The 27,693-nt window shown below is 46.4% G+C and overlaps 1 long non-coding RNA gene across 1 annotated transcript; it reads right to left on the bottom strand.

The window, feature by feature from the left end:
• Positions 1 to 19,665: 19,665 nt before the first annotated feature.
• On the bottom strand, positions 19,666 to 24,444 carry LOC125511471. The gene is made up of 4 exons (XR_007285006.1): positions 23,863 to 24,444; positions 23,415 to 23,564; positions 21,763 to 23,182; positions 19,666 to 21,294 (listed from the first exon to the last, which is right to left on the bottom strand). It is a non-coding gene; the product is annotated as an uncharacterized LOC125511471 (long non-coding RNA).
• Positions 24,445 to 27,693: the final 3,249 nt, after the last annotated feature.

Below are 27,693 nucleotides of genomic sequence, written 5' to 3'. Positions count from 1 at the left end.
GCATCATGTCTTGACCATATCACATCACAACATGCCCTGCAAAAACAAGTTAGACGTCCTCTACTTTGTTGTTGCACGTTTTACGTGGCTGCTACGGGCTTAAGCAAGAACCAATCTCACCTACGCATCAAAACCACAACGATAGTTTGTCAAATAGACTCCGTTTTAACCTTCGCAAGGACCGGGCGTAGCCACACTTGGTTCAACTAAAGTTGGAGAGACAGTCGCCCGCAAGCCACCTGTGTGCAAAGCACGTCGGGGGAACCGGTCTCGCGTAAGCGTACGCGTAAGGTTGGTCCGAGTCGTCTCGTCCAACAATGCCGCCGAACCAAAGTATGACATGCTGGTAGGCAGTATGACTTATATCGCCCACAACTCACTTGTGTTCTACTCGTGCATATAACATCAACATAAATAACCTAGGCTCGGATGCCACTGTTGGGTTTCGTAGTAATTTCAAAATTTTTCCTACGCACACGCAAGATCATGGTGATGCATAGCAACGAGAGGGGAGAGTGCTGTCTACGTACCCACGCAGACCAACTGCGGAAGCGTTGACACAACATAGAGGAAATAGTCATACGTCTTCACGATCCAACCGACCAAGCACCGAAACTACGGCACCTCCGAGTTCGAGCACACGTTCAGCTCGATGACGATCCCCGGACTCCGATCCAGCAAAGTGTCGGGGAAGAGTTCCGTTAGCACGACGGCTTGGTGACGATCTTGATGTACTACAGCAGCAGGGCTTCACCTAAACTCCGCTACAGTATTATCGAGGACTATGGTGGCTGGGGCGCCGCACACGGCTAAGGAATAGATCACATGGATCAACTTGTGTGTTCTTTGGGGTGCCCTGCCTCTGTATATAAAGGACTAGAGGGGGGAGGCTGGCCGGCCAAGGGAGGGCGCACCAGGAGAGTCCTACTCCCTCTGGGAGTAGGATCCCCCCCCAATCCAAGTTGGAATAGGATTCCTTGAGGGGGGAAAGAGAGAGAGGGGGCCGGCCACCTCTCCTAGTCCTAATAGGACTAGGGGAAGGGGGAGGCGCACAGCCACCTTGGGCTGCCCCTTTCTCCTTTCCACTAAAGCCCACTAAGGCCCATATAGTTCCCGGGGGGTTCCGGTAACCTCCCGGTACTCCGGTAAAATCTCGATTTCACCCGGAACACTTCCGATATCCAAACATAGGCTTCCAATATATCAATCTTTACGTCTCGACCATTTCGAGACTCCTCGTCATGTCCGTGATCACATCCGGGACTCCGAACAACCTTCGGTACATCAAAATGCATAAACTCATAATATAACTGTCATCGTAACCTTAAGCGTGCGGACCCTACGGGTTCGAGAACAATGTAGACATGACCGAGACACGTCTCCGGTCAATAACCAATAGCGGGACCTGGATGCCCATATTGGCTCCTACATATTCTACGAAGATCTTTATCGGTCAGACCGCATAACAACATACGTTGTACGCTTTGTCATCGGTATGTTACTTGCCCGAGATTCGGTCGTTGGTATCCAATACCTAGTTCAATCTCGTTACCGGCAAGTCTCTTTACTCGTTCCGCAATACATCATCTCACAACTAACATATTACTTGTAATGCTTGCAAGGCTTATGTGATGTGCATTACCGAGAGGGCCCAGAGATACCTCTCCGACAATCGGAGTGACAAATCCTAATCTCGAAATACGCCAACCCAACATGTACCTTTGGAGACACCTGTAGTACTCCTTTATAATCACCCAGTTATGTTGTGACGTTTGGTAGTACCCAAAGTGTTCCTCCGGTAAAAGGGAGTTGCATAATCTCATAGTTATAGGAACATACTAAACGATCGGGTTCTAAGCTAATGGAATGGGTCATGTCAATCAGATCATTCTCTTAATGATGTGATCCCGTTAATCAAATAACAACTCATTGTTCATGGTTAGGAAACATAACCATCTTTGATTAACGAGCTAGTCAAGTAGAGGCATACTAGTGACACTTTGTTTGTCTATGTATTCACACATGTATTATGTTTCCGGTTAATACAATTCTAGCATGAATAATAAACATTTATCATGATTATAAGGAAATAAATAATAACTTTATTATTGCCACTAGGGCATATTTCCTTCAAGGGGGAGGGGAGGGGCTGCGCCCCCACCTAGGTTTCCACCCCTAGGGGTGGCGGCCAGCCCTAGATCCCATCTAGGGGGGCGGCCAAGGGGGGAGAGAGGGGGCGCACCACTAGGTGGGCCCTAGGCCCATCTGAGCCTAGGGTTTGCCCCCTTCCACTCTCCCTTGCGCCTTGGGCCTTGGTGGGGGGGCGCACCAGCCCACCAGGGGCTGGTCCCCTCCCACACATGGCCCATGCAGCCCTCCGGGGCTGGTGGCCCCACTTGGTGGACCACCGGGACCCTCCCGGTGGTCCCGGTACATTACCGATAAAACCCGAAACTTTTCCGGCGACCAAAACAGGACTTCCCATATATAAATCTTTACCTCCGGAGCATTCCGGAACTCCTCGTGATGTCCGGGATCTCATCCGGGACTCCAAAGAATATTCGGTAACCACGTATATCTATTCCCTATAACCCTAGCGTCATCGAACCTTAAGTGTGTAGACCCTACGGGTTCGGGAACCATGCAGACATGACTGAGATAACTCTCCGGTCAATAACCAACAGCGGGATCTGGATACCCATGTTGGCTCCGACATGTTCCACGATGATCTCATCGGATGAACCACGATGTCGCGGATTCAATCAATCCCGTATACAATTCCCTTTTTCTATCGGTACGATACTTGCCCGAGATTCGATCGTCGGTATCCCGATACCTTGTTCAATCTCGTTACCAGCAAGTCTCTTTACTCGTTCTGTAACACATCATCCCGTGATCAACTCCTTGATCACATTGTGCACATTATGATGATGTCCTACCGAGTGGGCCCAGAGATACCTCTCCGTTTACACGGAGTGACAAATCCTAGTCTCGATTCGTGCCAACCCAACAGACACTTTTGGAGATACCTGTAGTGTACCTTTATAGCCACCCAGTTACGTTGTGACGTTTGGCACACCCAAAGCACTCCTACGGTATCCGGGAGTTGCACAATCTCATGGTCTAAGGAAATGATACTTGACATTAGAAAAGCTTTAGCATACGAACTACACGATCTTTGTGCTAGGCTTAGGATTGGGTCTTGTCCATCACATCATTCTCCTAATGATGTGATCCCGTTATCAACGACATCCAATGCCCATGGTCAGGAAACCGTAACCATCTATTGATCAACGAGCTAGTCAACTAGAGGCTTACTAGGGACATGGTGGTGTCTATGTATCCACACATGTATCTGAGTTTCCTATCAATACAATTCTAGCATGGATAATAAACGATTATCATGAACAAGGAAATATAATAATAACCAATTTATTATTGCCTCTAGGGCATATTTCCAACAGTCTCCCACTTGCACTAGAGTCAATAATCTAGTTCACATCGCCATGTGATCAACACTCACAGGTCACATCGCCATGTGACCAACATCCAAGAGTCTACTAGACTCAATGATCTAGTTCACATCACTATGTGATAAACACTCAAAGAGTTTTGGGTTTGATCATGTTATGCTGTGAGAGAGGTTGTAGTCGACGGGTCTTGCCATATTCAGATCCCTATGTATTTCGCAAAACTTTATATCGTAGATGCTGCTACCATGTTCCACTTGGAGCTATTCCAAATTATTGCTTCATTATACATATCCGGTATCTCTACTCAGAGCTATCCGGATAGGTGTTAAGCTTGCATCGACGTAACTCTTTACGTCGAACTCTTTATCACCTCCATAACCGAGAAACATTTCCTTATTCCTCTAAGGATAATTTTGACCGCTATCTGGAGATCTACTCCTAGATCACATTTGTACCCTCTTGCCAGACATGTGGCAAGGCACACATCAGGTGCGGTACTCAGAATGGCATACCGTATAGAGCCTATGACAAGAGCATAGGGGACGACCTTCGTCCTTCCTCTTTCTTCTGCCGTGGTCAAGCTTTGAGTCTTACTCAACTTCACACCTTACAACTCAGGTAAGAACCCCTTCTTTGACTGGTCTATTTTGAACTCCTTCAAAAACATGTCAAGGTGTGCGTTCTTTGAAAGTATCATCAGGCGTCTTGATCTATTTCTATAGATCCTGATGCCCAATATGTAAGCAGCTTTATCTAGGTCTTCCTTTGAAAATCACTCTTCAAACAACCGTTTATGCTTTCCAGAAATTCTACATTATTTCAAATCAACAATATGTCATCCACATATACTTATCAGAAATGTTGTAGTGCTCCCACTCACTTTCTTGTAAATACAAGTTTCTAACTAACATTGTATAAACCTAAAAGCTTTGATCACTCCATCAAAACATATATTCCGATTCCGAGATGCTTGCTCTAGTCCATAGAAGGATTGCTGGAGCCAGCATACATTTTAGCATCCTTAGGATCGACAAAACCTTTTATTGTATCACATACAACTTTTCTTACGAAAACTGATAAGAAAACTTGTTTTGACATCCATCTGTAAGATTTCATAATCGAAAAAAACAGCTAATGCTAACATGATTCCAACGGACTTAAACATCGCTACGGGTGAGAAATTCTCATCGTAGTCAACTCCTTGAACTTGTGAAAAGACTCTTTCCCACAAGTCGAGCTTCATAGACGGTAACATTACCGCCCACGTCCGTCTTCTTCTTAAAGATCCATTTATCTCAATGGCTTGCCGATCAACGGGCAAGTCCACCAAAGTCCATACTTTGTTCTGATACATGGATCCTATCTCGGATTTCATGGCTTCTAACCATTTGTCGGAATGCGGGCCCACCATCGCTTCTCCATAGCTCGTAGGTTCATTGTTGTCTAACAACATTATATCTAAGACAGGATTACCGTACCACTTAGGAGTAGTACATATCCTTGTCGACCTATGAGGTTCGATAGCAACTTGATCCGAAGCTTCATGATCACTATCATTAAATTCCTATTCAACAGACATAGGTGCCACAGAAAACATCTTTCTGTGTTGCGTCACTCTCTGGTTGAAGTGAAGGTTCGACAACCTCATCAAGTTCTATCTTCTTCCCACTCAATTCTTTCGAGAGAAACTCCTTCTCGAGAAAGGACCCGTTCTTAGCGACAAACAATTTACCCTCGGATCTGAGATAGAAGGTATACCCAACTGTCACCTTTGGGTATCCTATGAAGATGTGTTTGTCCGCTTTTGGGTTCGAGCTTCTCCTGCTAAAGCCTTAAGCATCGCAGCCCCAAACATTAAGAAACGACAACTTTGGTTTCTTGCCAAACCAATGCTCATACGACATCGTCTCAACGGACTTAGATGGTGTCCTATCTAAAGTGAATGCAGCTGTCTCTAACGCATAACCTCAAAATGAAAACGGTAGATTGATAAGAGACATCATAGATCGCACCATATCTCATAGGGTTCGATTACGACGTCCGGACACACCATTACCTTGTGGTGTTCCAGGTGGCTTCAACTGTGAAACAATTCCACAATGTCTTAAGTGATTGCCAAACTCATAACTCAGAAATTCTCATCGATCAGATCGTAGGAACATGATCTTATTGTTATGATGATTCTTAACTTCACTCTGAAATCGCTTGAACTTTTCAAACGTTTCAGACTTGTGCTTCATTAAGTAGATATACCTATATCTACCCAAATCGTCAGTGAAGATGAGAAAATAGCGATATCCACTGCACGCTTCAATTCTCATTGGTTCACACGCATCAGCATGCATGATCTCCAACAAGTCACTTGCCTGTTTCATTGTACCTGAAAACGGGGTTTTAGTCATCCTGCCCATGAGGCATGGCTCGCATGTGTCAAGAGATTCAAAATCAAGTGCCTCCAAACATCCATCGACATGGAGTTTCTTCATGCATCTTACGCCAATATGACTTAAGCGGCAGTGCCACGAGAAAGTGGTACTATCATTATTAACTCTACATCTTTTGGCGTGAACATGTGTATTACCACGACCGAGATTCAATGAACCATTCACATAGGGTGCATGACCATGAAAGGTATCATTCATGTAAAACAGAATAACCAATATTCTCTAACTTAAATGAATGACCGTATTGCAATGAACATGATCTAATCATATTCATGCTCAACGTAGACACCTGATAACATGTATCTAGGTTCAATACTAATCCCGAAGGCAGATGGAGTGTGCGATGGTGATCTCATCAAATTTGGAAACACTTCCAACACACATCGTCACCTCGCCCTTAGCCAGTCTCCGTTTAGTCCGTAGCTTTTGCTTCAAGTCACCAGTAATAGCAACTGAACCGGTATCCAATACCCATGTGCTACCAGGAGTACTAGCGAGGTACACATTAATAACACCTATATACTTTGTTGAAGTTGCCAGTCTTCTTATATACCATGCATTTGGGGTAATTCCGCTACCAGTGACCTTTCCCTTACAATAGAAGCACTTAGTCTCGGATTTGGGTTCAACCTTGGGTTCCTTCACTAGAGCGGCAACTGATTTTCCATCCATGAAGTTTCCCTTCTAGCCCTTGCCCTTCTTGAAACCAGTGGTCTTGTTAAACCATCAACACTTGATGCTCCTTCTTGATTTCTACCTTTTGCGGTCTTAAGCACCGCGAACAGCTCCGGGATCAACTCCATCCCTTGCATGTCATAGTTCATCACGAAGATCTAGTAGCTTAGTGATAGTTTCTAGAGAACTCTATCAATCACTATCTTATCTGGAAGTTTAACTCCCACTTGATTTAAGTGATTGTAGCACCCAGACATTCTGAGCACATGCTCACTAGCTGAGCAATTCTCCTCCATCTTGTTGGCAAAAGAACTTGTCAGAGGTCTCACACCTCTCAACACAGGCATGAGCCTGAAATCCCAATTCCAGCTCTTGGAACATCTCATATGTTCTATGGCGTTCAAAACGTCATTGGAATCCCGATTCTAAGCCGTAAAGTATGGTGCACTAAACTATCAAGTAGTCATCAGGATGTGTCTGTCAGGTGTTCACAACATCCACAGACGACGTTGTAGGGGTTTGCACATCGAGCGGTGCATCAAAGACGCAAGCCTTCTGTGTAGCAGTGAGGACACTCCTCGGACTACGGACCTAGTCCGCATTAGTGCTTACAATATCTTTCAACTTGGTCTTTCTCTAGGAACGTATTGAAACAGGGAGCTACAACATGAGCTATTTATCTACAACATATTTGCAAAGACAATTTAGACTATGTTCATGATAATTGAGTTCATCTAATCAAATTATTCAATGAACTCCCACTCAGATAGACATCCCTCTAGTCATCTAAGTGAAACATGATCCGAGTCAACTAGGCCGTGTCTGATCATCACGTGAGACGTACTAGTCAACATCGGTGAACATCTTCATGTTGATCGTATCTTCTATACGACTCATGCTCGACCTTTCGGTCTTCCGTGTTCCGAGGCCATGTCTGTACATGCTAGGCTCGTCAAGTCAACCTAAGTGTTTCGCATGTGTTCCGAGGCCATGTCTGTACATGCTAGGCTCGTCAACACCCATTGTATTCGAACGTTAGAATCTATCACACCCGATCATCACGTGGTGCTTCGAAACGACGAACCTTCGCAATGGTGCATAGTTAGGGGGAACACTTTTCTTGAAATTTTAGTGAGGGATCATCTTATTTAAGCTACCGTCGTTCTAAGCAAATAAGATGTAAAACATGATAAACATCACATGCAATCAAATAGTGATATGATATGGCCAATATCATTTGCTCCTTTGATCTCCATCTTTGGGGCTCCATGATCATCGTTGTCACCGGCATGACACCATGATCTCCATCATCGTGTCTTCTTGAAGTTGTCACGTCAACTATTACTTCTACTACTATGGCTAACGCTTTAGCAATAAAGTAAAGTAATTACATGACGTTTATGTTGACACGCAGGTCATAAATAAATAAAGACAACTCCTATGGCTCCTGCCGGTTGTCATACTCATCGACATGCAAGTCGTGATTCCTATTACAAGAACATGATCAATCTCATACATCACATATATCATTCATCATTCATTACAACCTTTGGCCATATCACATCACAAAACACTTGCTGCAAAAACAAGTTAGACATCCTCTAATTGTTGTTGCTAGTTTTTTACGTGGCTGCTATAGGTTTCTAGCAAGAACGTTTCTTACCTACACCAAAACCACAACGTGAATTACCAACTTCTATTTACCCTTCATAAGGACCCCGTTCATCGAATCCGATCCGACTAAAGTGGGAGAGACAGACACCCGCCAGCCACCTTATGCAACTAGTGCATGTCAGTCGGTTGAACCGGTCTCACGTAAGCGTACGTGTAAGGTTGGTCCGGGCCGCTTCATCCCATGATGCCGCCGAATCAAGATAAGACTAGTAACGACAAGCAAATTGACAATATCGACGCCCACAACTACTTTGTGTTCTACTCGTGCATAGAAACTACGCATAGACCTAGCTCATGATGCCACTGTTGGGCACGTAGCATAAATTCAAAATTTTCTACGCATCACCAAGATCAATCTATGGAGTAATCTAGCAACGAGGGAAGGAGAGTGCATCTACATACCCTTGTAGATCGCTAAGCGGAAGCGTTCAAGTGAACGGGGTTGATGGAGTCGTACTCGTCGTGCTCCAAATCACCGATGATCCTGTGCCGAACGGATGGCACCTCCGTGTTCAACACACGTACAGCCCGGCGACGTCTCCTACGCCTTGATCCAGCAAGGGGAGAAGGAGAGGTTGGGGAAGACTCCATCCAGCAGCAGCACGACGGCGTGGTGGTGGTGGAGGAGTGTCGTACTCCAGCAGGGCTTCGCCAAGCACCGCAAGAGACGAGGAGGAAGAGGGGTAGGGCTGCGCCAAGAAGGATATTGGATCGTGTCTATGGCAGCCCAAAACCTCAAGTATATATAGGGGGAGGGGAGGGGCTGCGCCCCCACCTAGGTTTCCACCCCTAGGGGTGGCGGCCAGCCCTAGATCCCATCTAGGGGGGCGGCCAAGGGGGGAGAGAGGGGGGCGCACCACTAGGTGGGCCCTAGGCCCATCTGAGCCTAGGGTTTGCCCCCTTCCACTCTCCCTTGCGCCTTGGGCCTTGGTGGGGGGGCGCACCAGCCCACCAGGGGCTGGTCCCCTCCCACACTTGGCCCATGCAGCCCTCCAGGGCTGGCGGCCCCACTTGGTGGACCACCGGGACCCTCCCGGTGGTCCCGGTACATTATCGATAAAACCCAAAACTTTTCCGGTGACCAAAACAGACTTCCCATATATAAATCTTTATCTCCGGACCATTCCGGAACTCCTCGTGACGTCCGGGATCTCATCTGGGACTCCGAACAACATTCGGTAACCACGTATATCTATTCCCTATAACCCTAGCGTCATCGAACCTTAAGTGTGTAGACCCTACGGGTCCGGGAACCATGCAGACATGACCGAGATAACTCTCCGGTCAATAACCAACGGCGGAATCTGGATACCCATGTTGGCTCCCACATGTTCCACGATGATCTCATCGGATGAACCACGATGTCGCGGATTCAATCAATCCCGTATACAATTCCCTTTTTCTATCGGTACGATACTTGCCCGAGATTCGATCGTCGGTATCCCGATACCTTGTTCAATCTCGTTACCGGCAAGTCTCTTTACTCATTCTGTAACACATCATCCCGTGATCAACTCCTTGATCACATTGTGCACATTATGATAATGTCCTACCGAGTGGGCCCAGAGATACCTCTCCGTTTACACGGAGTGACAAATCCCAGTCTTGATTCGTGCCAACCCAACAGACACTTTCGGAGATACCTGTAGTGTACCTTTATAGCCACCCAGTTACGTTGTGACGTTTGGCACACCCAAAGCACTCCTACGGTATCCGGGAGTTGCACAATCTCATGGTCTAAGGAAATGATACTTGACATTAGAAAAGCTTTAGCATACGAACTACACGATCTTTGTGCTAGGCTTAGGATTGGGTCTTGTCCATCACATCATTCTCCTAATGATGTGATCCCATTATCAACGACATCCAATGCCCATGGTCAGGAAACCGTAACCATCTATTGATCAACGAGCTAGTCAACTAGAGGCTTACTAGGGACATGGTGTTGTCTATGTATCCATACATGTATCTGAGTTTCCTATCAATACAATTCTAGCATGGATAATAAACAATTATCATGAACAAGGAAATATAATAATAACCAATTTATTATTGCCTCTAGGGCATATTTCCAACAGACGGCGGGGCCATCGGCGGCATGACGCAGTCGCCCTCCGCGGAGAGCCTCGAAAGCCGCCTCGTCCGCCTCCCTCCACCGCTCCTCCTCGCTCTCCTTGATGGCCGCCTGGTAGGCGGCCTCGGCCTCCTCGGCCTGGTGCAACGGCACTTTGATGCGCTGCCTCTGCCGGGGAGCGCGCGCCGGCGCGGGGAGGACGGGGAGGGAGGGGGAATGGCGGGCGGGGTCTTTGCCCTTGCGGCTGCTGCTGATGCCGGAGAAGAAACCCATGCTGGCGGTGGCTAGGGTTGTCGCCGGCGTGGGGGCAGGGGTGGCCAGATGGGGACGTGGGGCGAGTGGTAAGTGGATGAGGACGGCCCCGCCGCACGCCCGACTTAAAAAAGGACGACCGCCATCGCTGACCCGTGGGCCCAAGGTGGGCAGTCGTCATAAATTATGTTGACCGTGGCGGTTGGGTGGCCGCCAGGTGGGGACGCGGCGGACGGCGAGGAGACGCGCGACGCGTCCGCTTCACGTCCGCGCCGACGTATTCCAGGCACAATTTTGGGCCGGAAATGGGTCGGCGCGGACGCCGGGCGGACATGATTTGAGTTTGAGTCGGCGCGTTGGGCCGCCACTTTTGTCCGCGCCGACCCAAACGGACGCGGGCGGACGAAATGGGTCGTCCCATTGGAGTTGCTCTTATGCATTATACCCACACGTAGGGGTCTGAGAAGGACCGCAAGAAAAAAAAGACGTGTGGATGCTAATTGTTTTGCTCCCACATACGCGTGTGGGCTGGTCCTTTTAGACACCAAAACATATGGACTTCCTTAACGCCCATACGTGTGGCAATTACCGTCGTCCTTTTCAAAATTGCCTAATAATTTACGGAAAACAGAAGTCAGAATTCACTCGTGCCAACAATATTTCCCGCCAAAAAAAAACAGTGCCAAAATAGCTGGCCAACAGTCGTATCACATACTCTCCTAGCTAGCTAGTTAAACCCTAAAATACCATGTACGTATAAGCTAGCAAACGTTTTCCCTAACCTAGCCACCGCCACATGAAGGCAACTAGGGAGGCGGTCCTCTACCTCTAGGGCTGGTCCCCGCTCCCTCAGATTACTGCTCCGACAGCGGGAGGGAGGGGGGACTCCGTTCCTCCGCTTTGTAGTTGGGGTTTTGTTTACTAAGTCGTGGTGCATCGTTGTGGTGGTGGGAGCGGTGCTCGGATGAATAGATCTGGTTCAGTTCCACTCCCACGCCGGCGGTGTTCTTCATGACGGCGTATCGGAGTTGATGGCTTCGTGTGTTTGCCAATCCTTCAGATCGATCCACGACGTTAGGGTTCATGGATGGTGTCGGCGAGGAGACGGCAGCGACCCCTTCATGTGTGTCTATACTTCTGTTTTGTCCCTGTTGTTGTGGCGTTGTCTCCGATATCATGGTGGAGCAGGGTGGTTTTGTCGTCCGGGAGTATGCGTGGACGATTGTCTACACAGGTGACAGCTGAAAGCAGGTGTATATATCCTGTGTTCAGTTGGTAGTTGGAGGCTGACATTTACGGTTTCCTTCAGCGACGTTGTAGTCGTGCGGGAGTGTCAGTTCTAAAGTTCAATGGTATGATCGGGGACACGTTGCCCCGGTCTGATTCTTTCAATGACAATGATTTGCTTCACGATAACTGTTTTGGAGGTTCGTAAAGCTGCAGATCAGCGATGAAGCTGTGTCGAATTCGGGTGAAGAGATGATCTGTCACCTTTTCCTTGGTGGAGAGCGATAGGCTGGTTTTTTGTGTAGGATTTTCCTATCTTTCCAGTCCTATAATGTTGGTGTTTACATGGCTTGTAATTAAATCTTTATTTTATTAAGAAGACACGTGTTATCATGAAAAAAAAACCCTAGTTAAACCCTGGTTGATTACCAAAAGGCTCAGTCTTTGCATAGCGATCGATCATATGGCTTCCACGTAACAAAAGCGCTCACTGTCAACTAACACGAGTTGCTCACAAAGGCATCTACCCAAGATCTCGTATCACTCGCAACCAGCAAGTACGTCTTACGTGGCCACTGCTAGCTTAATCAGTTGGCACTTGTCAGCGCAGTTGGAGAAAATTATAACAACAAAAAATGCAACTGTTATATAGTAATCTAAAGGTTGGTTGCATTATTTGGACGACGGTACATGCACTGCAACTCATGGCCTGAAAACCATACAAAATAAGAATTTTATGTCTTATCAGCTTGAAAATTTTGAAACTGGGGGCCTCTTTGTTGAGCATCTCTAGCCGACCCCTTATAATTTAACTCCACGAACAATGGTTCCTAGCCGGCACCTTAAGTCCTTGTAATTGGTCCTCTAAAAAAGGGTTCTTAGCCGAACCGCTAAAACATATAACTCCCTAAAAAATCTGTTCCTCCACTCTGCTAAGTTTTGTGTACTTATTATATTTCAGCTACATATTTGCACTTGTATTGAATTTAAACTTACTAATCAATGTTCACACAATCCACGAATATCACAAATTTAAAGTTTCCAATTAAATTATTTAGATTCAAACACATGAAAGAGTCCAAATGAAGTAAAGAGCATGATATAGATAACAATCAACTAGTGCATCGAGTAGCCATGAATGCTCAACAAGATCATCTTGGAGCTCGGCATGAACTTCGTGGTTCTCGATGCTTCGATGCGTTGCGAGAAATATTTTGTATTCCGTTTGCATCGTGTTATGGCTCAACAGGATCCCCACGGGTGCTGTACCGAAAGTCCACGGCCGTAGATGCTCTAATTATTTTTTTATCAATGTCGAGCAATTGGGGTGGATGGGGAGGGGATGGCACACTCCAGGGTGGCATTGGCGCTGTCTCCGAATTGCAGTTTGTTCGTGAACCGTCTTTGTTTCCTGGATGCCAAGATGTCCCGGTTTAGCGTGTGAGACAACCGGCGTTGATCAAATTGGTCAAGGTAACTTCAACTATCTATTTGAGAAACAAAAAAAAACTATAACTAGTCAATTTTATCGATGATCACCTAATCTTGGGCAGGAGCTCCATCTCCATCCTACGCTGGCAGTACATGGAAGCTGCCCATTGCCGGTCCTTTTCAGGCCTTCGTTGTCCCTGGATCGGTGTTGTTTTTGTCCGACGAGGGCTAAATTTCGTGTTTTGACCTTTTTCTAAAACCTATTCGAGATTTGACCCTAGTTTGAAAAAAATTCGAGATCTGACCCTTTTGCTACCGTCAGGGATGATGGTGGTAGGGTATAACAGCCTACCGCCAAGGTCCCTGGCAATAGGGTTGCATGCCCTATCGCCAAAAACCTCCTAAGTATTGAACACAGTGTGTGCTCGTGCCTACCGCCAAGCACCTTGATGGTAGGATTGTGCAGGCTACTGCTAGCCCGGTTGGCGGTAGCGATGTTTCCTACCGCCAAAGTCTCTGGCGATAGGCAGTTAGACCCTACCGCCATGAACTCTGGCGGTAGCAAAAGGGTCAGATCTCAAAAAAATTCAAATTAGTATCAAATCTCGAATAGGTTTTAGAAAAGGGTCAAAACACGAAAATTTGCCTCCGACGAGCAGACCAGCCTGGTTCCTTGTCTCGGTCCATTAATATCGCAGCATTCTTTCTTTCCCATGACGCAAACCATACCACGTAGCACAAAACCACAAACTACTTCCCCGGCTACTAGCTATTCCTTTAGTTTTTACGAATCTAGTCAGAAGGGCTCCTGTGATTTTATTAACAGGAAGAGAAAACACAGAGATGAAAAATCATACAACATGATTGATCAGAGGACAACCATGCCAAAAAAAACCAACGACGAACACAAGCACGCCTTAAAGGAAACTAGACTCTGCCACCAAACGCAAGTCGACGTCCGAGGGTCAAATTGAGCCGGGATGGATAGAGGAGGAAGCTCTTCAACAACACCTTCGAGAAGTCATTTAGGGTATGTTCAGTTGCTGTCACCGGATGGAATGGCATGGGTCCGTCCCGTCCCGAGAGCCTGTTCCCACGTTCAGTTAGCCGATTGAATCGTAACCCACCGGTCCCAGAAAAGAGCATATTCGCTCTATATGCGGAACCCAGGCATACCTCCGATTCGAGCGGACGACAGAGAACGGGCCTCGTTCCCCTCGCACGAACCCAAGCCCTATCCTCTCCCGTCTAACTCTCTCAGCCCCTCACGCACCTCTCCAGCGCGGCTTCCCTCTCCTCCCCGTTATCTCTCACCTGTGATGGCGCGCATCAGGGGCTTGGCGGCGACCTAGAAGGCAGTGGCAGCGGCGACTTAGCATGCGGCGGCGCGGCGGCAACCTAGCAGGCAGCTGCGCGGCGGCAACCTAGCAGGCGGTGGCGGCAGCAGTGGCGACCTAGCAGGCAGCGGCGACGAACTAGTAGGGCGGCTAGCAAGTATCAACGGAGGCAAGGTACTGTTCCATTCCCTTCTCTGTATATACATGCTGATGCTCACATTGGATTGATGAACAGATCTATGTTTCTGTATGTGCAATGTTCTTCCTCAATTTCTTCCACATATTGTTGTCTAGATCCATAGTTAGAAGTAATTGGTAGGCACATTTTTGATAGCATGTATCATTGTAGATGGTCAAGATGAGCGAGAGAAAAAGGATGGCTAGGGGAGCACCTTGTAGTTTTAGATGTATCATTGTAGATGATCAAGATGAGCAAAAGAAAAAGGATGGCTAGGGGAGCACCTTGTAGATGGTCAAGATGAGCAAAAGAAATAGCATGCTTTTGGATATTTGGTATGTGAACATGTATGGTTGTAGTGCGCTTTGCTTTGATTATTTGTATGTGGGGGACATGTACTGACTGATTGCTTTTGGATGTGCCAAATGAACTTGCTACCTTGATATTGTTGCTGAAAATTGTGTTCTATGCCACAGTAACGTAGCGTCAAGGTGAACTCTTCGGCTACTAGCTACTACTCCTGGTCACAGCGGCCTCAACAGGTAGCTGCTGCTCTCGTGTCCGGGGTCCGGGCATGGAAGGTAACACGTCGCGCGCGAGGCAAACAGCAACTCCATCGAATCCTGGTCCTAATAATCATCGCGACTATAAACACATGTACTAGTCCTGTACCATCCTTGTACAGACAGCACAGGCACGTACGGCACATTGATTCTAGGCGTATTGGCGGCGTTCTAAATTGTAGTATCACCTGTTTGTATATCGGCATATCGCTTTCGAATTTAGTGACCGTTTCTCACAAGGCTGGAGCCTATTCTCATCCTGGTTTCCTTATCCTAGGCAGCGGCTCCGTCTTGTTCCACGTAGCCGCGCACCAGCCGGTACACCGAATAGTGTCCATCCTTTTCAGGCGTTCGCTGTCCTTTTGTTGTTTTGCTGTACAGATCCAACGAACGAACGCAACAGCTAGCCACTCCTAATCACGTATACTACAGTACGTAAGTGCCAAAAACAGCTGTGCGCTTTCCACGGGCCGGGGCCTGGACACGGACGCTAACACGCCGTGGATCATGGGGCAATCTCTGATCCTGCACGTTCTACTAGCTAGACATACTCCACTACATATATAGCTATAGGTGTTCAACTTGTGTATATAGTCCTGCTAGATTGATCGCTTTCAAAGTGATCGGAGCTCTACTCCTCGTGTGCAAAGTGCCACCCCCTGTAGGATGTGATCGTGCATGGCGCTCACTCGAGCCGCGCGCAGGTCCCTACTAGGCTACTACTACTAGCCACCTATATATGTGGTTAACTCGTCATGGCTCCAACTTCCCAGCTAGCATCGACCTCCAGAGCTTTCTGATCACTCGATGAACATTGGCTAGATTCCAAAACCAATCACAGAAAAGCATCTCACTGGTAATAATAGCACCGGTACGTACGCACGCACACATGCGTCCACGATCCATGGAGACGATGATCGTCCATGCATGCACATTCTTTCGGTTGCTCGCCAGCTTGTTGATGATTGATCGTCTGATTGTTGCACGAGCTCTAGGCCACCCAACGCTTGCTTTAAACAATGGTTACACCTGAAAAAAGGTGTGTGTGGACGAATGTGTACGTGTTGTACAGTGGCGGAGCTTCATGGGCAGAGGGGACTATTGCCCCCTATTTTAGAATTTTTTTTGAAGTGTATGCTTGAATATCAAAGATTTCTCAGACTTCATGCATAACTTAGAGCTTGTTTGGTTCCAATAAGTCACCTGACTTATAAGTCAGGTGACTTAAAACCAGTGACTTATAAGTCACGCCTGTTTGGTTGTCACCTGACTTATAAGTCACCTGACTACACCTTCCCACCTTGTTTTTTTATGTAAAAATGATGGGACCCATGCAAAAGGGGGTGACTTATAAGTTTTAAGTTGGGGTGGAGCAACTTATGACTTATAAGTTGGGTCTGTTTGACAAAATAAGTCACTTTTTTCATTTTTCGACTTATAAATTGGTGAACCAAATAGGCCCTTATGTTCTTCACCCCCTCAACTCTGATTAACCTGCTTCACAATCTTTATCAACCTCCGCCATTGGTGTTGTAGTCCGCGCTTTAGTTCCTACCTTTGGCCACTGTTTAGCTGGCTCTCTATCTGCTGCTTGCCGATGATTGGAGAAGAAGGGGTCTTGTGCTGCCACCTGGCATGCATACATACAACAAAGATGGACCGGCCGTGTCTGCTTTGTACTACTATATCCAAAAGCAACACGTACACTGCACTACTACGGCGATGCTTGCATGATTGATATCCTATCATCCGTCCATCTGGCTTAATTAGGTTCTTTGCATACTGGTCGCAGAACATGCGTGCAGTCGGTGGGTAGGCCTTCCTGCCTGGTCGATCCAGGCGAGACACCGGCCGGAAACTTGCAAAGACATTTGATGCCGGCACAAATAAGCTAGTTTTAGCAGGCTCTGACAGCAATGCATGTACTACGTAGTTGATTCAATTCGTCACCTTTAAGGTACGTATATGCATGCACTTTTTGCTGCACGGTGGTCAATTGTCAGACCGAATCAACGAAGGTTCATATGCATGCATCCACAGGCCAGCCGCAGGCCGATCAGCACAATCAGTATGTCCCTGGGCTGAACTTGAGCTGAAAAACTGAGCATGCAACACTAATCAAAGCATTTTCACGGTTGCCACGACGAACAAGCAAAGGTTTATCATAGACCAATATCCCCCCTGCTCAACTTGATCTGAAAATTTTGTGCATACATAGCTGATATCATTACCACTCCAGCTAGGTGTTGTTGGTGATGCTGAATTAACCAGGGAAGGCCTGTGATCTGTTGTTTAATTAGTGTCTGACACGCTCACATTAATGTTTATGAACGGAAGCTAGCGAGTTGGACATATTTATGTATTTTTTCCGTCTAAAAATACTTGTCATCAAAATAGACAAAAAGAAATATATCTAAAACTACTAAAAAAAACACGAACAGTGAACAGCACACACACAGCTGGGTTGTGGCAAAGTGAAGTGAAGCTGCCGCAGTCAAGCTTTGGATGACACGCATCCCTGCAACCAAAGTTTTTAAATCACACGACGTTGGCCGGAGATACCAACCCCAGCACATCACATGCATGCAGATGCGGCCGTACGAGGCGCGCGGCGACGAAGATTAAACAGGAGCGCGGGCCACCTCCCTAGTTAACCTCCCGCCGCGTATGTCCGTCCACTCATGCATCCACCAATATTCCGGCGTACGCGGAATCGAATCGCAGATCCCATCCAAGTTAAAGAACCTTAGCTAGTAGAGTATAGATAGGCTTAGTTGTCGTGATTAGCGTCCTGAGGGTAGCCTTGCTGGTCACGATCGCATGTGCGCATGATCCGTCACCAGTCACCACCTGGTCGAGCAACATTTTTTTTCGAAACGAAGGCAAAATATTTGCCTCATCCATTAAATAAGAGGAGAAAAGAGTTTTACAAGTAACCCACGATCACAGCATGGCGATTACTCGCGTACAACAACAAGCCCTAATTTCTTAGCACCCGCGGTAATCCAAAGGTTGGCCTCAACAACTATGTTATTGAGGATGATTGGCGGCGGGGCACTCTTGTGTCGGAAAACTCGGGTGTTTCTCGCGTTCCAAATAGACCAAGAGACAAGCATGGTGAGGGAGGCCATAGCTCGCCTGTTGGGGTTACGCATGTCAATTCTTTGATCCCACCATCTCACGAGTGAGTCCTCAAGCTGCCAGCTGAAGGTGTCCATGTGTGCGAGCACAAACTTTTCAATGATCAAGCGCCACAATCTAATAGAGAAGCGGCATTGGACGAAGAGGTGGATGCCCGTTTCTTGCTGTCTCTTGCAAAGAGGACATAGACCACAATTATCCCATCCACGCCCCTCCAGCCGGTCGGCGGTCCATATCCGATCTTGCAAAGCAAGCCACGCGAAGAATTTTACCTTTGAAGGAGCCCACGCTTTCCAAACCATGAAGTCCATGGGAAAGAGCGCCAAGCCAAGAAATTGAGCCATGTATGCAGTTGCCATCGTGTATATCCCGTCCAATGCATGCTTCCAAACGATGTCATCCTCGGCACGGTCATCAAGTTGAAAGTCATTCACAAGCATCCATAAGGAGAAAAGCTCCTGAATGTGGCCTCCGGAGACGATGGTTTGGGGTTTGATTTTTACCATCCAAGCATTCCCATGAAGGGCCTCTCGTACTTTCCAATTCTTTCTTGTGGAGGCCTCATGGATCAGAGGAGCAACATCCTTGGGCTTGCGGCCAAACAACCATGGGGAGTCCCAGAAAGGCGTTTTAGCCCCATTCCTAACGGTGATGGTGGTAGAAGCATAGAAGAAGTCCAGATCTTCGACGGTACACGGGTTTTCCAGCCCGACCCAAAGTTTGTTGGGTTCCTTCCATTCATACCATGGCCATCGTAGGCGCAAAGCTCTAGCGAATCTGTCGGTGTTGAGGACCCCAAGGCCTCCGAAAGTGTTAGGCCGGCAAACAACATCCCAATTGACCTTACATTTTGCACCGGTCGTCTTGTTAGAACCCGACCAATGAAAGGCCCTCTCAATCTTGTTGAGATTATGAGGGTACCCTGTGGCACAATGAGAGGCGTGATGGAGAAAACTGCTTGGGAGGTGATGACTGATCTGACAAGGGCCGTGCGCGACATTTGTTTAGTTGTTTAGGTGGAAAGAAGGGACCGAAAGGTGCTGAAGCGTTAGGGCATCTCCAATATCCTAAAGCAAATACCACATCTGTCCATGAACCAATGAGGCCCAGTCTATGGACTCCGATGCATAAACCGGCCATCCAATCATAGCCGCATACAATTCAAGCCATATTTCAACAAACCCGACGAATTACATGCAAGCCGGATAATTCTCATATATACCGGAACAAAACATATACATTTAGGACATACTAGTAAGCGTGCACGTGCAACGCACGTCTCTCAAATATAAAAGATGCCTTCTGAATTCTATATATGTTTAATCGAGTAAATATGCTAGTGTGTTGCAACGGGAGAAACAAAATCCTTGCACCCTCTAACAACTAATAAGTGTTCTACTTATCCTCTTCCCATCATCGGGTACGGGGACACATGCTTGGGGGTTGTCGCGGTCGAACATGTACTTCACGAACTCTACCTCCTTACGGGCTCTTGACGCGTGGCCATCATGGGAGTTCTCGATGTAGAACTCGATTTTATGATGAAATTGCTTTCACTAAAGAAAATTTGATAAAAAGATAACTAAAATAGTAACAAAATATGTTGTTTACCGTAAATGGTTATGGTTGGGAGGATTTCCATGGGAGGATTTCCGAGGAATCATGAACCGGAGTTAGAGAAACTTAACATGTCCCCTAAAATATCTCCCATCAATCTATGTATAGGGACTCATCTATAAAGATCCTCACCTAAATATTTTTTAACTCCAGTAGACTTGTAAACCTCAACCCCTACATTTCAATGTCCTATATTTTATTTATTTTATGGAACTACCAAAATCATACATTCATCATTGTAGTACCCTGCATTTTCGTATGAATGGACATTGGTACAATTACATAATTAACACATGAAACAAACAACCAAATAAAACTTGGTAATTCAAAGGCATGTCGCCTCATGCCAAGGAGAATCCAATTCATTGTGTATTGCGTTGCGGAACACACCCAATAGTTATTAATTATTAAACTTCATAGTGAAAATACATCTTCGTTAAGTAAAAAAAATGAAAAAAAATCAGAACAATCGAATTACGATGGACCTACAGGGCCGGTAATGGTACTCTGAAATCATCTCAAACACATATGTATCTCTAAATTCACATAGATATCTAATTAGTTCACATACATGGATTAAACTCCAGTGCATATAGCCAGAATCATTGGACATCCGCAATGCAAAAATATCGTATTTAACGAAGATGTTGATAATCACTATAAATGTTAATTAATACCTACTATATTATTGGATGTTGCACATTTTCATTAAAATTTTAAATATTTTGTTGACTAAAATAACAATCGAGCTGACAATATCGTATTTTACTTCAAGAGTTCCCACACATATAGTTTTTAGAGATACCGAGTGCTGATGTGTACATGAATTTAACCCAATTGCCAGCTGAAAGGGAAATTATCTTGCATATTTTTTAGAAGTGTTCGAAGTTCATGATAGAAGGCAAACTGTACCACGCCACATTAAAGTGGTACTATCTAAAATATATCACAAGCACTAAAATATTTGAAATGTCTTTCAACAAATTTGTTTGAAACAAATGCTCCAATAAATATTTTCAGCCATTGTTTAGATCATACCTAGTGTTGTGGAAACCCTACCGGTGCAAGGCTCAAATCATCAAATATCATTTAGTCCAACACATGGATAAAATCAGGCTGTCCATTTGTAGTAGCAAGGTGGACCACCAGTTCCTCTACATGCTTATACTTCTTTAGATCCAGAGTCAATCAAAAAGGGAAGTCTACCACTGTACATGTAATAGGGCAGTGTCAACAGTCTAGAAATGGGGATAACAATCATATTCAAAAGAAACTTAAAAGAACATAATCAGATTTTTTTTACACATTGGTAACATTTATTTGGGATTGATTTAGCACCAGAGAAATTCCTTTAACATGATGGGTGGGCATTACTCTAAACATATAAAATCAAGAGGCAGCAAGAGCGCAATATGAATATCTTTAGAACATGTCAGTAAAAATTCCAACCACTTATAAAACATGTCCATAAAAATTGCAAGGCTTGCAAGACGTCATGTATAAGCTGCAAGCTCTCATTCCATGACCAGAAAATAAGACTGTCTTATTATAGGATTAAGGTAAAAAAAATGGCATCAAATCCTTTGTTAAGAATATATCATGTGATAGGATTACGGTAATAAATGGCATCAATTACTTTGATAACCACATGGAACAAATGGCGTATAACTGCATACCTGGTTGGCTGTCTATCCCTTTTCAATACAGTATTAGTGTGCTCCAACCCATAAATCGTTCTTAAGCTCTGCAAAGACACCTCTTATGTAGTACTCCCTCCGTTCCGAATTACTTGTCTTGGATTTTTCTAGATACAGATGTATCTAGACTCATTTTAGTGCTAGATACCTCCGTATCTAGACAAATCTAAGACAAGTAATTCGGAACGGAGGGAGTACTCAAGAGAATAAAATAAGTCAAAAATAAAAGATAAAACAAATACACGGGTATAGAAGCAGTCAAGAATTTGTAGGATCATAGCGCTCTCATGCTTTGTCTGCTTGCTCTTCAAAAGAGAACACGTCATTGAAGAGCGCCACATGCCGAGAATTTTTTCAAGTACCTCACGGGCAACAGCAACAACAATAAGGCGCGAAAAATTAATCATGTGTAACACACGTCTCAAGCGTTAACCAAGGGAGATTCACACGGTATAAAAAATAAAGCAACTGTTGAAAAAAATGTCTACTAAATGTTGTGATGCCATTCAAATTGTATTTTCAAAACCAAGGCACCATTGTGGTCATGATGCTGCAGAGTAACACGCCCTGGATCTCTCACGGGCCTATATGGCAGGAGACCTTGGCGAGCGTGTATCCCGACAATGCCATCCCGCATCCTAATGACTACGACAAAGATCTTGGCGAGCGTATATGGCAGGAGACCTCTCTAGGTGCAAATTGCAGCACACAAACAAGCATGATTCTCGGATAGGTTTTCAATTGTCAGACTTTTCCATCTTAAAAAAATCTAGTCTGTGTGATCAATGCTGAATATAAGGTAATCCAGGCCTCCTTTTGAAGTGAGTTAGCTTCTAAAAAATCAAGATGAAGAGGTTGGCCGGGATACAAGCTCGCCACTGTATGATTCAGTCAATGCCAAGCACGTGCCAAGCAAGGCTCAATTGCCAACAAATAATGTGTGGAGGATTCAGTCAATGCCAAGCAAGGCTCGTTTTGAGTGACGTCAGCATCTCTCTTCTCTGATGACCCCTGGCTCCCGGCACCACCACTGTGCAATCCACCCGGCAACAGACAAACAACACATGCACATGCCAACAAAGAAACCACGCCATACCTCCCGGAACTGGAACCACATTTTGATTTTTCTGTTTGAATCGAAAGATTATTCATGCCCATAGAGAATTCGGTTTTCTTATTTATGTTTAAGCACTCAGAGAAGTAAGAAGCATGCAATGCAGATGTTTTAGTGGATGGAAGAGGAGAAAAGAAGAGAATAAAGCTCTGATCATTCAGTGTTAAATAACCAGTCCATCCATTGGATAGTTTCACTGAGCATTTCACTTTGATAATGAGAAAGAAGTACCTGATTATTTATAGCAGATGTCCACCTGCGGTCCTTTTTATGGGGTTAACATCACTACAAGAAACACTTCCAAGTTGTTAAACAAAATACAGTGTGTTAGAATATAACTTGCCAGTAATAATCAGAATATTCAGAATATATTCAAGCTTGCACTTCCATGAATCGATCAGAGATAAAGTTGATCTTTATTTGACATCAATCAAAGAGTCACAATCAAATTAAATTTGAAGCAAGGTAGAAAGATCTAAGTCACAGCAGGGAGAAAAGCTATCAATTGATGAATTACCTACTCACAGATGTGATGACTGCATCCTCGTGCGGCATGGAGAGACGGGAACACACAGAGGAGATGCAGGTGATGACACTTGTGCATGGCTGCAGGCGGCAACTACCTCGGAGGGAAAGCAGTGGGTGCGATGAAATTCTTGACAACACCCTGTAATTAAGAATATAAATGTTTTTTTGCGGGAAAAGAAATATAAATGTTGATATCATCTTAAAATTAAGGACTGCTTGATGACTATAGACTTGACAGTAAAAATGTGCGTCACTGAAAAATTACAAATGAAGTTCAAAACCACGGGTAGATGGCAATAATCTTCAGAATCTAAAACGGTGATTCAGGACATACTGTTGGTTAAATCAATTTGAGGAGTACTGGAACAAAAGTCGAAGCAGCACATCACTGAGGAAATACGATAAACAAAACAAACCTGAGATGGAAGAACTCTTACTCTAATAGAAGAAGAGGTGGAGGAGGACCTCTAGCGGGGATGTCACTGGAGCCGAGTTTGGGCGTCGGCCCACCCGAGGACGGCTGGCGATGGGCTTCGACGGCAGCGGCTCCAGAGCTCAACGGCGCATAGCAACAGAGAGCCATGGATGAACGACATGTTATAAGCGGAGTGGAGGAGCACATTAGGGGAGTTTCGGATGCGGCACGCACACCCTGAGAATCAGTGGTGACAGCGCCCGGCATCCTCGCCGGATTGAGTGGCTCCTGCATCGTTGGAAGCGGCAATCGATGCCGCACAAGCGGCGGCTCACGCATCGCCGGCACACGCGGTGGTACCCTGGCGGTGCGGTGGCTGTACTCCCGCGGTGCCCCCTGATGGTGCGGTGGGGGCACTCGTGCAGTCCAATCGGGTACTGGAACGAAGGAGGGACGCGGGGATGCTAGCCCTCGAAGCGGCGGCGGACAACCTGTGGGCGGGCGGCTGTGGAGAAGGCGAGTGGCATAGGAGAGGAGGCCGAGTCGAGGCCGGAGGGGATGAATTTTCTCGGGAGGAAGTTGGATCGGGAGCGAGAAGGTTGGGTGAGAGACGTGCGAACGTGTGCGCGTGGGCCGCGGCTGTTGCTTTTCTGTGACGTGGCTGATGGCAGCGGGGTAATTAATTAAGCATGGCTAAACATGGTTGGTGTTAAACATCCAAGCAACATAGAGCGTAGGATTCGATGGTCTGAATGATGAAGATGATCCGGTTCTCCGCCCTCTCGTGCTTTTATAGTGGTAGTAGATTTAATGATACTATTGCGGACTAACCCACCAAGCACGGCTTTGTCTTTGTGCTCGATGTTTTCTTTTAATCTTGGACCTATCGGGGAAGGTGCCATGTTCCATCACGCACGATATGCTTTCGTGGTCTAATTGATCATTAGTTAGTCTTCCATCGTACTCTGCTACTCATTTCGTTTCGAATTACTTGTTTTGAATTTGTGCTAGATACCTTCGTATCTAGACAAATCTAAAACAAATAATTCGAAATGGAGGGAGTAGTTATTAGCGCACCACAGTGATTAGGATAATCTTGTGTAGGAGTATCGATCGATCTGGGGAATGAATGAATTTTGTGGAACAGAAGAGAAGAGGGCATCGTGAAAGCGTGCCTGCCTGTCGGTGACACTCGTGATTAGATTAGCTTTGGTACAATGTTAAAAAGAGCATTATTAGTTAATTAGAGGAACATGCATGATTGCAGTACGGCCGTGTGTGGTGCAAAAGCGCCAAGAAGTTCCGGCAATTAGCTAAGTTGTTGGCCGGTTACATCGACGGTCGATCGCTGATTGTGGATACTGAAGCATCCGATCGAGTAAAAATAAGAGATGAAACCAGCTAGTGCCGGCAAAGCTGAATCGTGTCATTCCAGAAGAAGCAGTCGTTCTTCCTTTGAAGGACGCGTCGACGACAGGGACACCAAACGCATGCAGGCACGGTCAAGCTAATTAAGAGCCGCCCACGATACTTCAAGTCAAACCCTTCCTGGATTTACGAAGACGTGATGGTCCGGTCAAAGCTAACCCCTACATCCTCTGTTAATTTTGCAGTGAGTCCATGCTAGTAATTGAGCATAACTAATGTCAACTCCACCGCGCGACCTCAAACGGATTGTCCGTTTTGTCTGGATTCTGTCCGTTTGGGTAGGGATTTGAGGTCGTGTCCGGACATGTCCTGAGATACGGTGGCCGTGCGCCCATCGCGCGGACGCATCTTTTTGCCCCATTCTGTCCGTCAGGGCCAAAAATGCCCAAATTTTCATCAAAACTAGTTTCCAACCCAAATATTTGTCTGAAAATTAAAATAGTTTTACAACCCAATTGAAATTGTCTTTAATAAAATAGTTTTACAACCAAATCGAAATTGTCTTGACTAAACATAAAATGGATCAATACATCTATTGGTTGCCAATGTGATCCCACACGTGCTCAACCAAGTCATTTTGAAGATTTAAATGAGTGTGCCAATCACGCATCTCACGGTGGAATTGGGCAAACTGTTCAAATGCGGCGGGGTCTTGGTGCAGGGGCTCAATATTTTCACCTTGATAGTCAAATCCTTGGTCGAAGATACTCTCATCACGCTCGTCCTCGACGATCATGTTGTGCATGATCACACAAGCAGTCATCACCTCCCAAAGCTTCCTTTCATCCCATGACAGTGCAGGGTTTCGAACGATACCCCACCGGGATTGAAGCATACCAAAAACACGTTCCACATCCTTTCTAACACTCTCTTGCATTTGGGCAAATCTCTTTCTCTTCTCACCTCGGGGTTTCGAGATTGTCTTCACAAAAGTTGACCACTGAGGATATATACCATCTGCTAGATAGTATCCCTTGTTGTAGTGGTGGCCGTTGATCTCAAAGTTGACAGGTGGGGAGTGGCCTTCTGCAAGCCTCGCGAAGACTGGAGAACGCTGCAGCACGTTGATATCATTGTGAGAACCTGCCATGCCGAAGAAAGAATGCCATATCCAAAGATCCTGTGATGCCACCGCTTCTAATATGACAGTGCACGCCTTGACATGCCCTTTGTACTGGCCCTGCCAAGCAAATGGACAGTTCTTCCACTCCCAGTGCATACAATCTATGCTGCCAAGCATGCCTGGAAAGCCTCTATCTGCGTTGGTCGCCAACAATCTCTCTGTATCAGCGGCAGTTGGCTGCCTCAAGTACTCTGGGCCAAACACCTCGATCACAGCCTGGCCAAACTTGTACATTGACATCAGACATGTTGTCTCACTCATACGCACATACTCATCCACCAGATCGCCTCGAATTCCATATGCAAGCATGCGGATGGCCGCGGTGCATTTCTGATAAGAGGAGAATCCAAGCTTGCCAAGGGCATCCGTCTTGCACTCAAAGTATGGTCATGAGCAACCACTCCCTCTCGGATACGATTGAACACATGTCTAGCCATTTGAAAACGGCGACGGAATTTATCCGGCTTGAAGAGAGGGGTGTTGGCAAAGTAATCAGCATAGAGCAGGGCGTGATCTCTCTCCCTGTTGCGGTTCAGGTTGGGAGCACGGCCAGGGAGTGACCCCCTGTACCGAGGAAGCTGCCGTTGAATGTGGACGTGAACGACCAGTGCAACCACCACAATATCTTCATCATTCGACGACGAATCGTCCGATGAACAAAGGAAGTGATGGAAGAAAAACTCGTCTCCACTGTCCATACCTTTGTGGGCAAAATGCCGAACACCTTGCGGGCGTGGTGGCGAAGAAGCCGTGATGATCACCTCGACGCAGCAGGGGTGGTTGCCGGCCGGCTACTGGCACTGTGGAGCTCTCGTCGGAAGCTGCCGAGGAAGCCGTGGTGCGTCGCCGGCGGTCCTGTCCCCTCTGCGGCCGGCAAAGACGGCGACGGCCAAACCTCCGATCGACGGCCAAAACTACGGCCACAGCACGGGCGTGGTGGCGGCCATGTCGAGAAGTGGTTTGATAGGGACGATCGTGACTGCGCGGTGAGGAGGCGGCCGGAGAATACCGGCGGCGGGGCGGGGCGAGAGAGAGAGAGGGTGGAAGCGTTGGGAGCGAAGGGACTGTTAGTGTCCCCGACAGGCGGGCCACAGGGCGGGAGGGGGGCAAGGGCGTGCGTCCAGGCCGTCCGCGCGCGTCCATTTCACCCCAAACCGAGCATAAATTTGAACCGGGATGGATCGAAAACGAACGGAATCCGGACATTTGTCCGTTTGAGGCCGTTCGCTGAGCCGCGATATTCATCCGTTTTACGCCAAATGGATGAGGACGGACAGAATAAGATCGCGGGCGGTAGAGTTG

The sequence above is a fragment of the Triticum urartu genome, chromosome 5 (genome assembly GCF_003073215.2).
Source record: "Triticum urartu cultivar G1812 chromosome 5, Tu2.1, whole genome shotgun sequence".
Taxonomy (NCBI): Eukaryota; Viridiplantae; Streptophyta; class Magnoliopsida; order Poales; family Poaceae; genus Triticum; species Triticum urartu.
The sequence above is the reverse complement of the archived record's forward strand: the minus strand, read 5'-3'. Positions and strand labels throughout refer to the sequence as shown.